The sequence below is a fragment of the Notamacropus eugenii genome, chromosome X (genome assembly GCF_028372415.1).
Source record: "Notamacropus eugenii isolate mMacEug1 chromosome X, mMacEug1.pri_v2, whole genome shotgun sequence".
Lineage (NCBI taxonomy): Eukaryota > Metazoa > Chordata > Mammalia > Diprotodontia > Macropodidae > Notamacropus > Notamacropus eugenii.
This window is the reverse complement of record NC_092879.1, coordinates 39289235-39307178: the sequence shown is the minus strand read 5'-3', so window position 1 is coordinate 39307178 and position 17944 is coordinate 39289235. Positions and strand designations below refer to the sequence as shown.

Sequence of the window (17944 nt, the reverse complement as noted above, 5' to 3'; positions counted from 1 at the left end):
GTCTACCTTTGACTTCCAAAGGGAGTTTAGGCATTTGGAAATGCAGTTCAGCAACTCTGAAGAGAATTTAGAACTGGATTGGGAGATTGGGAATTAGTTGCCTAGAGGTGACTACTGGTTGTCTTTGAAATTTTAGATAGTAGATTCCAATCCAGAGGTTGGAAGTGACCTGAGGGCAGTGCTTTGAATGTGTTCTGTTCATTAGGGTGTAGAAAGAAGAGCCCACAGAAGCAAAGGAGCCAAAAGTGTGTTGCCATAATAACTGAAATTTATCTGTCTTTCAAAGTGCAAGTGCTTTTGCAAAGCACTTTAAGTATACTATTTCATTTGAATCATGAAAACCTGGAGGGAAGAGAATGCCTGGGGTTCACCATTGTGAAATGCCTTGAGAAATTCCTTGGTCAAAGAAGAAACAAACTGAAAAAAAGCTATGAGATTTGGTGATTAGAAGGCTAATTGGTGACCTTAGAATAAGAGGCAAATTAAAAAGGAATAGGGAGTTGGGAATGAGGGTGTAGAGGCATCTAGATTCATTCCCATTTTGTAGTTAGTTTATGAACCTCTTGATGCTCCAAGGGATTTAAGTTAAAAATTCTTGAGTGGTTCCCTAAGCAGTAAATAATTGTAAAGAATATTATAAATAGTTTATTAAATTACCTTGAGGATTCACAACACATTTTATTGTTATTATTTTGAAAGAGTTTTAGGGAACAAAACCAAGTTCTGGACATCTTACGTGGAATCAGCATATAAAAAGTACTTTTCCCTCAGGACTAAATGAATCCATTAAAAACTGGATATTTTCAAGAAGTTTGGGATTATTGTTTCAATTTTGAAGTGAAGGCTAAAGAGACTTCTGCAGCAAGTAGCCTATTGATTACTAATGCATAAGAGATGCTGTTGGATAGTAGTAATAGTAATGTCCTGGGAAGTCAGAGGCTCCGAGTTGAAATTCTACCTCTGACAGTATCTATATAAACTTGAGCAAATCACTTAACCTCCCTGGGCCTCAATCTCCTTATCTGTAAAATAGGGGCCTCTGGAGTTCCCTTTCACCTGAATATGTGATACTATGATTTAATGAAACAACAGATATGTAATTAAAGGGAGATACATGGATAGAACTCAGGAGAGAAACTAAGGTTTTGAAGAGATTTGTGAATTATATGCATAAAGGTGATCACTGAAGTGTATAAGATAACTGAAGACTGACCTTTAAGCAGTATTCATATTTGAGTGGGGAAGAAAGAAAAGGTAACATTGAGTTTACATTCCAGATTAACCTCAATTTCTTTTAAAATAGGCTTATTATTACCTAGATGAAGGGAATGGAAGTAATATACCTAGATTTCTTACAGGATTTTCACAGACTTTCAGATAGGTAGATTCAGATTTACTTAAGTAACAGACCCAAAGAGCAATGAATGAACTGAACAGATGTCTCCAAAGATCTGTCCTTGTTCAGTCATTTAGTTGTGTTGTGGACCATACTGTCCATTGAGTTTTCTTGGCAAACACACTGGAGTAGTTTGTCATTTCCTTCTCCAGTATTAAGGCAAACAGGTTAAGTGACTTGCCCAGGGTCACACAGCTAATATCTGAGGCCAGATTTGAACTCAGATCTTCCTGACTCCAGGCCTCGTACTGTATCCATTGAGCCATCTAGCTGCCCCTGATTTGAATACTTTTAGTCAATGTTTTGGATGAAGTAGATGGCATTCTAATCAAGTTTACATGGTTGCATAAAGCTGGGGAGGATAACTGATATATTAGGAGGCTAAATTAGGATGCAAAAATTTCATCCAGTTTGAAAGTTACAAACTTATAATAGGAGAACTCATTTGTCGTAAATTCATGAATGGTAAATAACGAGTTGTTTAAGGCAAGTCAGGGAGGTTGAACATCTGTCCCATGTTCCATGATGACATCACGGAAGACAAATTATGTCAGTATCTATAAAATGTCCTTGGGGGCTACTGACAATATTCTAGGATATGTGGGTCATTCTTGCTCATTTTTGTTCTTGGATGGATTACAAAAAGATTCAGTGGCTTCTATGAGTTCAGACTCATAGAACGTTAGATCTGTGTCCAGTAGTTTCAGTCATGTCCAACTCTCCATGACCCCATTTGGAGTTTTCATGGCCAGAATCCTGTAGTAGTTTGCCATTCCTTCTCCAGCTCATTTTACAAATAAGGAATTGAGGCAAACAGGGTTAAGTGACTTACCCAGGATCATACAGCTAGGATGTGTCTGAGGCAGAATTTGAACTCGGGTCCCCTTGACTCTAGGGCAGGTGCTCTATCTACTGCAGCACCCTAGCTGCTCTGTTAGATCTGTAAAGAACTTTGAAATCTAATTTACCTCCTCCTTTTACAGAGGAGGAAATTAAAGCCAGGAAGATAAAGTGCTGTTCTCAAGGGCATACAGATAATCATGGAGCTCTTCCTAATATATTTCAGTTACAATTATTTCATACTTTTTATGCATTCATTTATTACCTTGACTGTAAGGCATGCCTGATACAGCTACACAGACACACAGAAAAATGCTGTACAAAACAGCAGCCTGATATCACATTCAGTTAGATTTCTTCACTGGTGTAGGGTAGTTTCCTACTACAATTGATGGGAATTAAATCTCTCAGTGGCAGCTCAGAGTGTCATGACTAAAACAAACTATATAAACTTCCTTTTCTCCTAATCTCTTCAGTAGTACACTACAAATCATATTTTAAAATTGAAGATTTCTGGAAGTGACTAATTCCATCCATCATATGGTGAATTGAATCTCATCCCTAAGAAAAGAAGTAATAATTATGAAGGATCGTCATGGCCTCACCAATATCATGCCAGGCTAACATTACGTATTTTTTTGACAGTCACTAAACTTATAGATCAGAGAAATGTGTTGATATAGCTGACTTTAGCAAAGAATTTAATAAAAACTTCCTTTAGAATTCTTCAGCTCAAATCCCATGTTCTGTAGGAGGCTACCAGTCCCCTCTTCTCTCCTCCCTCCCCCAATGTCTCCCTTCTGAGATTACTTTTCCTTTACACTGTATATATCCTTTATAGACGTAGTTATTTGCATGTTGTCTCCCTCATTAGAATGTGAACTTCTTGAGGGTAGTAACTATGTTTTTGCCTTTCTTTGTCTCCTCAGCTTTCAGCACAGTGCTTGGCACGTAGTAAATGCTTGCTAAGTGCTTGCTGACTGACTAAAGTCTCATGCTGTCTTTATGGAAAAGAGAGGTGATACATGGATTGTCCATAATATGCTTAGGTAGCTAGGGAATTGGTTGACTGACTAGATTCAAAGAGTAGCCTGCCCCCTGGCCAAACACAAATCCAGGCTAGTTATTTTGTCTACTCTTCTCCCCCTCCCCTTCCATTCTCACTGAAGCCGCTCGCCCCCTTGCTTTTTAGCCACACACCTGCTGTCTGGCTCCCTAAGACAACTCTACCTTGAGGCTGACTCCATGTTTGGTGAGTCCCTGACTGGAACCTCCATATCCTGAGAAGCCCCTGCCTGATTGATGGTTATTATTACTGACCTGCCCCACTTGCCCACCTGGCCCCCTGGGGATGATGATAATCTACCTGAATTCATTCCTCAACCCCTGTGCCATGATATCTTCATCATATCAGTGATTCTGCACCAGGGCTATCATTATACAAATTCCATCCCCCTACATACTTCTGTCCCCATCAAACCAAGCCCACTCCTACCCACTCCTTCCATTGTGGTCCCTGGAAAGCATGCTCCTTAAATAACAAACTTACCTTCATACTTAAATCTTTTCCTTTCTCCTTCCAATTTGTGCCCCCTGAGACTTCCTCATGATGATACAGCTTCCTAAGTACCCTTTTCAGCACAGTTTACACACTTTCATTCATAGGTTCCCCACCCCCCAAGCTGTTGAAGGAGAATTGGAATATTCTTTGCTCTCTTTTGCTATTTCCAGACTCTCCTTCTTTCATCATTCAGTGATTTCTCTTTTGAGATTAATTCAGTCCATATTTCATCCAAATTTTTTAGATATTTATCTGCCCACTTCCAGGATGCTTACTTCCTCAATGAGTTAAGTAGTTTATCTCACAGTCATTCTCTCCTCCCCAACTTTTGGCCTCATTCTAGGGTTCTTCAACATACATGTTGATAACTCCCTCAAACATCCTAACTTCCCTGTTCTTAAACCCTGTTCTTTGCCCATGACTTACCTACTCCTCCAGCCTATCTCATCTATACAAAGATGCTAATACCCTTAATCTTACCATCACTCACTAGGATTCCACTGCCATGTTCATGAACTGTGAAATTCCTTTATCTGATCATAGTTTGTGGTTATTTTGTCTTTCCCTCTGCCTTGCAATCTTAACCCTATTCTTATACTGTGATTCCACTAATCCCTTCCCCCTCAGTTCTTTCTCAAGCCATCATTCCTGCACTCACTCTACTCTCCTACTTTCTTCACCTTGACTCCATGATGAACCAGTTCAATTCCACTCTATCTTCTGCATTCAAGTCCTTTGCCCCCTTGCTCCATATTGATCTTTCCTCAGCCTTGGATTACTCCACCGTCTATTATCTTCACTCCAATTCATGTGTTGCTGAAAGAGGCTGGAGGAAATCACAAAACTACACATTTGTTACATAATCTTAACTGAGGCAAGGTAATCTTCTTATACTTCTCTAATGGATTCACTATCCAATGTATCACAATGGCCTTTCTAATTGTTTTCATCCTTTCTCAAACATTTCATTGCTTGCCTTCCTGCTCTCCTGAAAAAAACTGAGGTCTTTGTCAAGACCTCCCTTTTGTCCCTTCCTTCTCATATCACATCACTCAGATTCCTTTCCCACAATCTCCTCCTTCACCTGCCTCACATGAAGGTGGCCCTTCTCCTTGCCAAGGCTTACCCCTCTTCATATATAAGTGGTTACATTCCATCCCACCACTTTCTCAGTAATCTTCGCTCTCTCCCTTTCTACTAGTGGCTTCCTTGCTCCTTCCTATACACCTCTGTCTCTCCTGCTTCCTCAAAAAACTCTCACTTGGTCAGTCCATCCCTGATAGCTATCTTGCTATCTCTTCTCCCTGTTGTAAAAAGCCACCTATAATCAGTGTCTCCACTTCCTTTTCTCTCACCATTTTTTTAATTCGATAGTTGACCTTCAGACCTCATCATTCAACTCAAACTGCGATCTCCAAAGTTAATGATAATTTTTTTTATTGAGGAAGATAACAGTCTTTTCTCAGTCCTCATGGTTTTCAACTTCTCTATAACATTTGATTGTCCTTTTCTCCCGGATACTCTTCTTGCTAGGATTTGGTAGCATTGCTGCCTCCCGGTTCTTCTGCCTGACTGCTGGTCTACACCATTTAAAAGTAACTTCTCAGGCTCTATTCTGTTCCCTTTCTCCTCTTCTTTTACACCATGTCACTTGGTGATCTCAGTAGATGCATTGCATTCAGGTATTCTCTTGGTTCAGATGGTTCTCAAGTCTATTTGTTCAGCTCTTTTTCCAGTTTCACATTTCCAGTTGCCTATTAGACATTTTGAATTGGATGTCCCTTAGATATCTTAGACTCAATATATCCAGGACAGAACTCATTATCTTTTTCCCAAAACCCTTTTCTCTTCCCACCTTCCATAGTCCTGTTGAGGATATCACCATGCTGTCAGTCACCCAGATTTGCAATCTAAGTGTCATCCTCAACTCTTCACTCTCACCCTTTATCCACCAATGTGTTGCCAAGTCTTGTCTGTTCTGCCTCTTCAATTTCTCATAAACATCCCCATCTTCCCCAAACACTGCCACCTCCCTGGTTCAGCTCCCTCATTACCTCACACCTAAACAGTTGCAGTAGCCTTCTGGATGCTGCTTCAAGTCTCTCCTCACTCTTGTCCCTCCTCCACTCAGGGGTCAAAATGGTTTTCCTAAAGTTCAAGGCTAACCATGTCAGAACTTTCCTAGAGTTCAAGTCTGTTCCCCTTTTCAATAAATTCTATTGGCTTCCTGTAATCTTCAGATCAAATATAAAACTTCTCTTTGGCTTTTAAAGCCCTCCTTATCCTAGTCCCTCTTCTTATATTACATCCCCCCCTCCAGGGATTCTATAATACTTTGTTAGTGGCTTCCTTCTGTTCTGATGTGTAATACTCCATTTCCCTATTCTATGAATTTTCAGGGATTGTTTCCCCCTGCCCAGAATGCTCTTTCTCCATGTCTCTTCCCCCAACTTCCCCAACTTCCTTCCAGTGTCAGCTAAAATCCTGCCTTCTGCTAGAAGCCTTTCCAATCCTCCTTAATGCAGGGGCTGCCCTTCAAAATTACTTTCACTTCATCTGGTATAATATATCTTCTTTGTCCATAGCTGTTTTCATCTTATCTCTCCCACTAGATGTGATATTCCTCCCTTTGATCCTATTACTTGCCACTTACTTAGCATTCTCTTTGACAGGGTTGTGGATTGTCTGGACTACTGGCCACTCCCACCAGGATCCTCCCTGGGTTTGATCTACCTCCCCTATCTAGACCATCCCTGAGATCCGTGACTGCTTGGCGACTCCTGGATTCTTCCCTCAGTCTTTTTATGTATTTAAGTGCCATCTCGCTTCCATGAAGGCACTCCGATTCAATCTAGCTCAGACTCTGTCTAGCTGAGATTCTATCTGGCCACCTTATTAATACAAGCTTTACAAATGCTGAGGCTCCTTAAGAGTCAATCGAGTACGGCGAATCTTTAATAAACTTTGTTTTTCTTTGTGTTTAAGAAACCTTGTGTCGAATTCATTCGAGCAGGACCCAGAGTGCCAGTATTTTGGGGTCCCCCACCACCCCAAACCTCAACATTTTGACCCCCATTAAACCTCTCTATAAGCATGATTCACTGTAGGTTTGAATATAAATTTCAGTATCAAGTTATTACAACAAATTAGCTTAGAAATAGAAATTTGGTAGGCCTTCGAAAAATCATTTAAAAAATCATAAAAATCATAAAAGCATAAAAAAATTTTACAAAACAATTCTTCATAAAAAAATATTTCCCCTTCTTAAAAACAGTTTACAATTTATCACAAAGCCCTCTTGAACTTAATTGACAAAAAATACAAGAAAAGATCTAAAACTATTGAAGAGAGAGATGGGAAAGCTAGTTCCAAATGTGAATGAACTCACTTAGACCTTCTCTGTAACCCCTGAGAGCTTTATTCATGCAAAAGCAGGGGGCTTGAGATTTAGCAAGGACCTAAACAAAGGCAAAGGTATAGAAAAAGGACTAGACTTACATAGGATGATTTTAAGGTTTCTTATGGGGATTGGAGATCTAGGATGATTCTTGCAAGATAAACAGGGTGAGGACTAGGAATGACACAAGATAAGGAAATCTCATTCCCCAGGATGAGGGGCGGGGATAGGGAATTTCATATTCCAGAATAAGGGGAAGTTGTGGTACGGGGAGCCTTTTGGGCACCAAGGGCTTCACAAAGTCAATCAATATTATTTTAACTCTTAGGGCACTGTTTCTATCCACATCAAAACCAATACATTTGCATAATTAGCAAGTCTCCTTTCATAAACATGCTTGTGTAAATGCTTGATTTAAAGCAAAAACGATTTTAACTAAAACTTCCTTCACAACAGCAAACTTTTTAACATAGTTAATAGATCCTTAGATGAAACAGTATTTTTTAAAGGATTCTCATTTTCTTAATAGGAATTCTACAACACAGAAACTCTTACACAGAATTCATAATGGCTTCTTAAACAATTCATCATGTTTTTTAAGCAATGCAATTCCTAATGTGTGGGATGACCCCCTTAATAAATTACAGTCTTGACCAAAGGAGTAAGAAGGAAAGATACTTATTCAGCTTTCTCAAACAAGGGCACTCCCGCCTGTGCTCAAGATGGTGATGGGTGAGGAGGGTGAGGGTGTGCCCTGCGTAGCAGTTTTTATAGACCCTAGCCACAATACCCCTTTCCTCTTCGCCCATTGGCTGAGCCTTGAGGGTACAGTCTATCCACGGAAAATCTCCCCTAGCAACAAGGAATAAGTGTACAAGAATAATTTTTAGAAAGGGGGAGTAAGGGAGTGAGCAACTTCGTTCAAGCACTGTCACATAATGTCTAGAAAAGGAGTTAAGGGAGTGAGTAAAGGCAGTATCTGTCAAAGGCTATCTCCTAGCACAAAAAGAATTTTAAGAAAGAAAAAAGAAACAGAATTTCTATTGTTCGTTTTCTCAGGGCCAGGTGAGACAAACGGGGCTGACACAAGGGGCCCCTGAGAGGTTTTCACTAAATATACCTATTCTACTCCCTGAGGGGTCTTTACTAAATATACCTGTTCTACTCACTCATATAACAGCTTGTTATATATTTAAAACTTGAAACAACCCATTATCAAATTAGGTGAATGCGTTTCATTCATTTCATCACCAGCACGTGGAAACTAGCACCCTAAACCACTACATACATTTTCATGATAGCCAATATTTCAAAATGGAAAATCTACCATTATAGTAAACATCAGTAGCATTATCACTATGTTTATTTATAACCAAATATAACTTTAAAATTATCAAATTTCTACATTCTTTTGAAAGCCCAATCCATATATGATAAAATCCAAATTTAAAAATTGCTTTATCACATTTCTACCTCAAAGAGAACTTTAGAAATAAAATACAATTTGGAAACACAAGCAATAACTTCAGATATCAATTCATTTCCAGAAATTATTGATTTTATTACTTTTGGCATTTAAAACCCATTTCAAATTTATTAGGTATGGGATAATTACCTTAGATTGCAGCACATAAACGTCAAATAATAGTATGTAAACACTTTAATTACATTTATATAACATATATATTAAGTCCAATTTGAATAACCTATTTCTTTAAAAAGTTTAAAAGTTTGAAATTATGTTAACCTTTGCCTTTGGCCCAGGAAAAAAGAGATCTAAAGAATTGGAACCAAAGCACATCTGCAGCTTCATAATTAATTGAACCGTAATAATTGCAAATCACAATAACCAATATCTTTACCACAGTCAGTACCCACTTTTAAGTTTTGTAAAACTTTCTATAACTTTGTCTATTGTTTTTCTAATCAGGCTACAAACTTTCCCACTTTATCTTCTGACCTTGCACTCTTTCCCAAATCTCTTGAAGTAAAATGGAGGAAGGGAGCGGCTAAGAGCCCTTAGTCCTAAGGGCACATGGGCTAACTGCTGTCCCACCCAAATTCTTCCATTTTTTTTCATCCAAATTTTCTCTCTCTTTCCCAACATTTACTCAGACTACCTCTGCCCTCCTTTACATTAGTTAAATGCCTATCAATTTACATACCCAGAGAGCCACATTTCTCCTTCAGTCTTGACAATGAGCTTTTAATAATGCATTTTAAACAGACCCCTGAAATCCTAAAGCAATTCCATTATACAAACTTTAGCTTTGAGATCTAATTAAACCTGAATTCAGAACTCTCGGTTTTTCACTCTAGGCTGCCTGAGACGTTTTTTTCCTCCTCCGGAATCTTCCACTAACTTGTGGCAGAGTTTCCTCCTGTTTCTCATAAATTCTGATTTATCTTAAGCATTAAATTAACAGTAACACATTTCACTTTTTACATTTCCAAATACAATCAGAATGAATTCATTCACCTTTTCATTGTATCCTACCACAGAAAACCCTCTCTTTTAGGTGAGGCAGGAAATGTCCAAATGCTGGTCAGCCTACCCCTTGCCAGTCTGAGGGAAAAAGATTTCCCCATCTCCTTATCTTTCTTTTCACATTCAAAACTTGGTCAGAGTTTAGAATGCAGATAAAGAAGGAAAGAAAGATTTTTTTTGAACACTTTTAAATGATTTTCAAACTTTATTAATACTGTTCATGCAAACAAATACTGATAATATTTAATATAAATTTTGGACTTTACTAAGGGCCAAAGCTTCAATTAAAAAGTCTGGACCCGAATGAGATGAGAAGATTGTGAAGACTTTTCATAATAAAAATATGGGAAATATTGTATTTTCTAAATAAAATTTCTTTTCCATAAGGTCTGTGGACAGTCAATTGCCCTCCCTCCCCCCTTACCAGCTACCAGCTTTCTTTGTGAAAGTTCTGCAGACTGTAACTGAAGCTTGGAAGTTACTCAAAACTCCCCTTTGTTGTGCAGTTGTCACATCGACACTACCAGCTCCCCCTTCTCCCCTTCCCCTACTTTCTAAAGCCACATCAGCAGTTAAGTTAGGTGTTAAATGAGGTAATTGTGTTGGGATAGGTGAAAATTTCCCGGTGTTTGTCTAGTTTTTCGAGCTTAGATTGTAAATCCACCTCCCAGCCAGTGGAGAGGTGGGATAGTGGAGAGGTGGGATTCTCTGTGTTAGGGTATAAGAATTGTAATCCGATTTCTGTAAGTTGCCTCCTTCCATCAAATTCACTGTCCTGGTGGAGGGATGCCCTTTTCTTGCAAGAATTGTAGTAAATAATTTTCTGTTCTAATTGAAAAGCCTCTTCTTTATTTAAAATTTTGAGTAAAGTTCTTTTATCCCATACAGACCTAATAATCCCTTTTGTTAATCTTAAATAAGCTCAGAGAATGAATGTTTTTTGGCATGTCAGCGAAGCAGATGGGGCTGACTTTGTAATTTCCTTACGAGATCCTTTTTATGGCATGTTAATGATAAGGAAAAACATAGATATCCTGGGTTGTAATTCCAGTTGATACTTGGTCAACTCTGTTAAAAATACCCTTTCCTGTGTGTTGACCTGAAAACTTAATTAAAGAAAAGGCAACAGGCTAAATGCATACATTTTATAATTTAATTAATTAATTAATCAATTCCCTATTAAAGACAACGGTAACATAATGCATTATGGAGCCAGAAATGTTCTGGCTACCGATACAAAGAACTGGGCGGCCTTAAATATGTTTTTAGGACAAAAGTGTTCTGTGTCCTCCAGATTTATGATCTCCATAAGTGACTAAGTAGACCATTGGAAAGGAATTTCTTAATTGCATAGGTTGTAAATGCAATAAGATAACAGAGTTTGACAAAGTTTCACATAGAAATTACGACTCAAGATGTCTATATTTTCTTTACCACTAATATGCCATAACAAACATAGTATATGTCTATAGATAATAAATGATAATGTTTAATATAAAATTTTGGAATAATCTCTTTGTTCTCTCTGAAGCAAACTCAGAGAATGCCTCTTCCTATGTCAGCAAAAGCCAGCCAAAGCTGACTCTGCATTCCTTGGGAGACCTTTAACCTATGACATATCTTGAATAATGGGACTTTCCTTTGTATCTTATTATCTATAGACACATACTATGTTATGGCTTATTAATGGTAAAGAAAAAATAGGCATCCTGGGTTTCTATTGAACATTGTTTGCCCCTTCCTGCATCAGTTATCTGTTTGGGGCAGGAAGCCTGCCACTTAGTAGTGGTGGGATTTCCTTACCACCTGGGACATATGTTTACCCAGCTTGGAATCTCAAGACCTGACTGACATTGCTTTGTTAATTGTCCTGTCTTACTGAATTTATGATTTGCTTAATTAGGAGAGTTTCTTTCTCACGGCAAAATGTACTTAAGACAGATGATTTCTGTACTAGGTAGTCAGAGTCACCTCTGACTCCATAGCGCTATGTGACTGTTTTCTTTATGGGGAATTGATCAATTAATTAATTAAATCATAAAATGTATGCATTTAGCCATGTTGCCTTTTCTTAACAAAGTTTTCAGGTCAACATAAGATATAGTGTCTTAGGTTAAAGGCCTCCTAAGGAGTGTAGAGTCAGCCTTGGCTGGCTTTTGCTGACATAGGAAGAAGCATTCTCTGAGTTTGTTTCAGAGAGAACAAAGAGATTATTCCAAAATTTTATATTAAACATTATCATGTGTCAGCAATTTCTTTTTTTTGTATTTAAAAATTTATTTATTTAAATTTTCAACATTCATTTCCACAAAATTTTGAGTTCCAAATTTTCTCCCCATTTCTCTCCTCCCCCCACCCCAAAATGCCGAGCATTCTAATTACCCCTATCATCACTCTGCCCTCCCTACTAATATTCCTCCCTTCCCTTATCCCCATCTTCTCTTTTGTCCTGAAGCACAAAAGGATTATTCACCAGATCATAGTGGAGTTGGGAATTCTTATGGCAAAACAGACGCCTATGAAGAAAAATCTCAGAGAGTAGCTCAATTTCCTGGTGGTGATATTGCAGTACCAAAGAGAAACGGAACAGAATAGACACTTACAGAAATATTGCAAGAATTAAGGTTATCTAAGCTTACAGAAGCATGCCGTGAAAAGACTTATTCAGAAAGTCCATAGGATACAGACTGCACCAAGAAACTTATTTCAAGAATGCAAAATGTTTCAGCACAGGAAGATTTGTTGGAAGAAATAGAATCAGAAGTCTTATCTGCAGAACTTTCAAATCCACATAGAGTACCCAATGGAATGAAAAAGGGTGAACATGCTTTAGTTATATTTGAAAAATGTGTACAAAATAAGTATCTGCAGCAGGAACATACTATAAAGAAGTAAGTATTGAGTTACCCTAAAATCCATTTGGCCAGTTATCAGAGAGAAATTTTAAATGAAAAATGAGTCCTTTAGCACTGAAGACCTGGTAAGTAGGTAATATAGTGTTGAGTCATACAAACTCATCAACTATCTTGTATTTTTATAAGATAACTTTATCAAAACTTTTCTTAGAAAACTGTCATATATTTAGTTATGCATAGGAAAAAAATACCAAGAAAATTAGAATTTCTTTAGCTCTTTCATTTTATTAACTGAGATCTAATCCAAGAAATACAAAACCTTAATCTGAAGTCCTAGAAAAAGAACAGCTATCCAGAGAATGGCGATATTTTAATTCTGTGCAAATTCATTAGTTAGGAAAGTAAGTTGAGAAATTTCTGTCTTACCACTGTTTAAAATCATTTAGTTACCTCTACTGAAGGCCTGCTCCATGTCTTACGATATGAAGATAGCTCTGGGTTCTCAAAAGCTAAGACAATAGAGTACAAGTCTTGGCAAGACTAACCAAGCCTGAAAGATGATCAATTGTATGTCTGTTTTTGAAGAACTAACCTAGCTAATTTTGGAGAGGTTCTTTACTTTCTGACCATAGCAACTCTCAAAGGTGAAATAAGTTGTGATCTGTATGGGTAGATACCCACACCGCTGAAATAACAAATGTATACCTGAAATATTGCAATGTAGATGTAACTCAGGAGCCTTAATATTGTTGTGGAAAAATGACTGAATGAAATTAAACAGTAAGAAAATAACAGTTTCTAGAGTAGAAAGTATACACTGTATGTTTCCCTTTTCACTTTGAGAAAGTGAATTGGAGTGGGTCAGGACAGTAAGGGGAAAAACTTTAAAAACAAATGTAAAAGGAACTTCAAGGGAAAAGGGGGATACCAAGTGAGGATCCATAAGGTAGGAACAGGGGAAAGAAAAAGATTATTAAGTTTACCACAGGCTGAGCTGGAATATCCTCCCAACTGGTCTGCTTCCTGTTATTTCTTCCTCTAATGAATCCTGTACATCCTCACAAGATGAACCTGCCAGGGTCTTTGATTTTGTTATATTATTACCTTAAAATTTTTCCCGGGAACAATGGTCCATCTTTTTACCACCAGCATTCTACTGATGTTTGACTGTGAGACATGGAACCTGAGAATCTCTGAAGAACTGAAAATGCCCTCAAGCTGAGGGCATTGGAGAGGTCCATTATACATATGAGCAAGCTGTAGTATGTAACTAACTACTGAGAAACAGAAACACGGCAGTGTTTATTTATATGGATTATATTTTTAGGTATATATCATTAGAAATTAAAACTGACAAATTTTTACAATATTTACAATATACATATACAATATTTCTTAATTTAAAAAATAGCTATAACAAACCCTCGAAAGAGTCACAGTGACCCCTAAAGATCCATGGACAAAACTTTGAGAACTGCTGTTCTGTAGGATAAAGTTCTGCCTTTCAAGGCCCACAGTTATTCTGACCCACCACCCTTTTCTAACCTTAGTGCCTACAATTTCATGACACATATAATACCATAGCCAAACTAGGACTATTCATCCCTCCTCCTGCAGGACATGGACCTTTGCTTTGTTGATGCTATTTCATTCATTTGGAATGCCCTACTTCCCTTCATTTCTGCTGTGTAAACCCGATTTTTTTTTGACTATCAAGATGTCAATGTTCATGAAGCTTTCCCTGAAAATTCTAATAAGAAATGATCCTGTTATCTGATTCCCCTAAGGATTTTGGTCATATCCATCATCTGTTGCACTTGAGATTTATAGCAAATCATCTTATACTGTTTTTATTTGTACTTATTATTCATACTTTTCCCCTTTTACTGCATTTTAAGTTCTTTAAAGGCTAGGTTCTGGCCCCTTTTATATTCCACACAGCACCCAGCATAGGACTGACCGTGATTATATAACAGGTGTTCTATAAATGTGTAGACTAATGTTTTTACTTTGTAATAAGGTTTGTTTCATATAAATTACTTAGAAATCATTTCTTTAGTCTAAAAATAAGAATGAAGTAGATCCTCAGGAATCTAATTTATTTTTTCAATCTGATTAATTTTGTCTATGCAGAATATTTCTAGATAAATTTCTTCCAAGATAAATTGCTTAGTTCTTTGTACATCATTTCTAAAAATGTTTAACTGTACTAGCTGTCATTTAGTTCAAATTTCTTAGTAATTTTTGCCATTGTTTAAGTTTTTTAATTAAGTATATTTTTCTGCTAGTTGTATGTTAACTTAGAAAAATCTCTGATTTATTGCTAGTTTTTCATTGATCAAATTAACATCAATTTTCTTAACTCTCAATGAAAAATCTTTAATATGTATATAAAATTTAATTGCATTAACTATGAATAAGATTAAGAAATCTCAGTCCCCTAAAAATTGCCTTAAATTTAGCCAGTTATTTTGTATCATTATTTTCTGGTATAAATCAGGTCATTCAGATAAATTTTGTAGCTTCAGGCATTATTCTGCAAAACACCAGAACCATTTGTTGCTTATCTTTCAAATATCCAACGAGATATATATCTATATATCTACATACACATATAAGCTTTTACTCTTCACTTATTCTGTGGTTCTCATCATGTCATTGATTTTTGAGATTTGCCTTCTATTATAATTAGGAGCCCTCAACAGAATTAATTTAAGATTCAATTTAACAAATATGACAGATCTATCTTTCCTCTGTAATGCAAGGTTCTGTGCTGGGCACTGAGGATACAGACACACAAACAGAAGAATTCTGATCTCAGGGAGCTTGTATTCTATAAAAATGAACTTAAATCGACTTTAGTTTTTCCTGTCTCTAGGGATCACATATGGAAATGTTTGTATTTCATTTTTCACCACTTTCACATTACAGTCATATAACTGTAATGGAATATTATTCAGTAATACATGTTTTTAATTTAAGCTCATACATAGAAAGAAAATGAAGGATGCAATTAATATTCCCAGTAATATTAGGTACTTACTCAAGAGCATATGGTTTCTTTTGTATAGTTATATCATAGTAGTATTATTAACAACTCACAGCTCTGCACCAAAAAAGCCTGCCTGATTTGCTTTTTGTAAAATTCTTTCTGCAAATGTTATATAATGATGGCCACAGAACATTTTGTTAATGAGGTTTGGGGCAGTTAGTAGGATGATTGAAAGACAGAAATTTTGCTGTAATCCTGACATTGAAATCCACACCCCCTTAAATGTGTACCTTGCAACAGTTTTTATCTTTTTGGTTTATATTTTGTCTACATTCTGTCCTTTTTATGTTTAGGTTAATTAAAGAAAACAAGAAGCTTCAGGAACTTATTTTAGAAATTTGTCCACAAAAAAAGATGACCTAAGAGAACTAAATAAAGAACAGAAACAGATAGACAACATATAAACCGAATTAAACAGGTAAAAGACAAACAGTTAGCTTTAAAGTCATAGGCTACAGGCATACCTAAGTTTATGCAATATATAGTAAGAAGGATTTTTGTGCGTGTTGACTATGTAGAGGGGAGTTTGTAATGTGAAGTAATCCTTTTGGTGAATCAGTGAGTCTCATGCTACCCCTTTTTCCTTTACAATAAAACTGAATTTATTCAGATTTTCCTCTATTTTGCTCAGATGAGGTCCAGCTTTACTCAGCTTGATGCTGTAGAAATGAAAGGACATAGGTATTTTTTTTTTGTCTTCGAAAAATTTACTTTTATGGTTGAGAAAAAGGAAAATGTTACCATAAATATGTCAGAACAAGGGACATGGAATATAACATGCTTTAATTGTACTATCACTGAATGCATTGGTTCTCCTATAGCTAATACTAGCATTATTTTTGTAATTATGCATCCTAGATTTGCTTTAATGCCTATCAAAAGTAAAGGCTGGTACATGTCTGTATCTGATCAAACTTTTAATCAGTTGATGTTGAAAGTAAGACAGAAAAGATGTACAAGTTGCATTAGTTTAGGCATTGTACGCTTTGTGGCAGCATTGTTCCTCTGTATCAATTGGTTTATCTGTACATACCACTTAATGGATGCTTTAAGGGAAACTATTGTGGTGGTGGGAAACGAAGTTGATGTTCTTGAAACAAGATTGTCCATGAGATGTGATTATAGGTTCATTTCTATTTGTATTACTCCTTTCTATTATAATAGCTCTCTACATAATTGGACTAAGATTAGAAATCATTTGAATGGAATATGGGGAATAGCATATTGAAGATCTTAATCAGATTTCTAATGATATAGATCGGGCCTCCAAGGAAAATCTTGATCCCCTTGAAGCTGCAAATGTGATTTGGGATTATTTTGCTAATACAAATCCCTTTGCGTCCTTGTTTCATTGGTTCATGTCTATATTACCTCTATTCATCATTGTCCTTGTGTTTCTCTGTATTGGGCCACCTATTTATGGGTGCTCATAAGAGGTGATTTAAATTCCTGCTAATTGTGGCAGAGTAATAATTCAGAAGCACTGATTTAAACATTTACATATTGGAATGCATTTTGTAGTAATGTCTAAACATAATCCATTAACTTACTAGTCAGGGCAGATTGTTTTCAGTAATAAATTCTAAAAAAAAAATGATGAAGCTCTACCTCAGAACTGACTAATTAACTTTCTTCTGCCTTGGTTCAACTCTTTCCCATGCTACCTGTTTTTGTTGCTGCTCAACACTAGGCAAAGTGGTTCTTGGCTGTGCTCCTTTCTCGTCCCCTTCTTGGGAGAGGTCAGAAACACATGAAATGTTTAAAGCTCAAGTAAAACCTTTTTTTTCTATTTTACTTACCCTCCTAACCTGGCTTCTTGAAAGGAAATAAGAATATATTTTTTTAAGCACTAATTCTTTGCTAATCTGGTATAACTAATCTACTTTTGCATAAATGAGCGTTCACTCTAGTTGTAAATTTTTGTTTACTTGGATGCTTATTCTTTGTGCTTGAATTTTGTCCCATGAGAACTAGATTTTAACGGACAGGCAGAATTCTTATTTCTGTTAGGATTCTCATACTGTTGGTTAGGAAATTCACACTGGCCAGATGGGAAAGAACCAGGACTCTTCTTTTTAATGAACTTTCTGGTAATTTGACCACTTCCTATAAGAGGAAACTGAAATAACCTTTTTATTTTTAACATTTGGAAAATCATGCTTGTAGCTAGAAAGGTTTTGTTAATTTTTTAGCATGTATACCTTTTTTACCATTTACTGTATAAGGTGACTGATATTTGTATAGTACTTTGAGGTGTACAGAGTGCTTTTACAGACATTCTCATTTGAGTCTCACAACACCATCTGAGGTACAATAGAGATACTTTATCCCCATTTTACATATGAGAAACTGAGT

The 17944-nt window shown here is 36.7% G+C and overlaps 1 pseudogene; it reads left to right on the top strand.

The window, feature by feature from the left end:
• Positions 1–17944, top strand: part of LOC140516310 (coiled-coil domain-containing protein 186-like) — a 36610-nt pseudogene that overhangs the window by 8015 nt on the left and 10651 nt on the right.